We start from the raw sequence: 940 nt of genomic DNA on the forward strand, positions 1-940 counted from the left end.
GCGTTGGATGGGTAAACTGTGTGTGGGGCTCAGAAATGAGGGTGGGTTGAAATCAAATGTAAGATTTTCTCGGTTCAAAAGAAAACCTTAATAATGTGAGCGTGAATAATATAAGTGTGTCTGTTTATGTATGTGCGTGAGAAGTCGCAGAAAGCTAAACGTTCCTGGCGAGGGTCCAGTGAGCGTGTCGTTTACTGGGTGTGTGGGGAAAGTGTATTGTGAACTTTTATCACATTGTCTGGGCTTACACTTACAGGGCATGTTCACGTTCAATTACAGGTTTCTCAAGTTCTTTATTTTGTAATCGTTGACCTTTTTTGTTGTTGTTGGTTTTTTTTGTTTACCAGAATTGTTTTATGATTTTTTTAAAGGACAGTTGGGGGGGGGGGGGACGGGCTCAGCCCTATAGACATCTGATTGGCTGTTATAGCTTGTTAACTTTCTTCCGTCTGCATAAAAATTATTCTAGCTGATTTATTAAATGACAAATTTTTTGTTGTTGTTTGTTTCTCTGTTTTTATCTCCTTCCAGTAAGAACAAAAGGTTCTCTATTTGGGCTCTTTATTAAATATCCCCCATATGGGTGCACGCACAGGATCATTGCAACAAACTATGGTTTACAGTTATCTAACCTACAAATTGTGCATTTTGAAACAGCAACACTCCCTGACCCAGCTTCTATCGGTGTTTTGCTTTTCGATTTCATCCCAAGAATGTCAAGACATCTCCACGTAAGTCTCGAAATGCATTCACCCGTCTGTTGGACTGTCTTTCATAGGCGTGCGATAATAAAGTCTAGGGTTGAGGAAAAGAAGTCATTTTTTATGTTTTATGTGTGTGCAGTAAATGTCCCATTATTGTTTCATCAGCTTACATCAAAGGAAAACATATCGGAACCCTAGTTTGCCGCAAGCTTCATTAATGGACTTCTAGATTCTGT

This window comes from Aplysia californica, unplaced genomic scaffold (genome assembly GCF_000002075.1).
Source record: "Aplysia californica isolate F4 #8 unplaced genomic scaffold, AplCal3.0 scaffold00015, whole genome shotgun sequence".
Lineage (NCBI taxonomy): Eukaryota > Metazoa > Mollusca > Gastropoda > Aplysiida > Aplysiidae > Aplysia > Aplysia californica.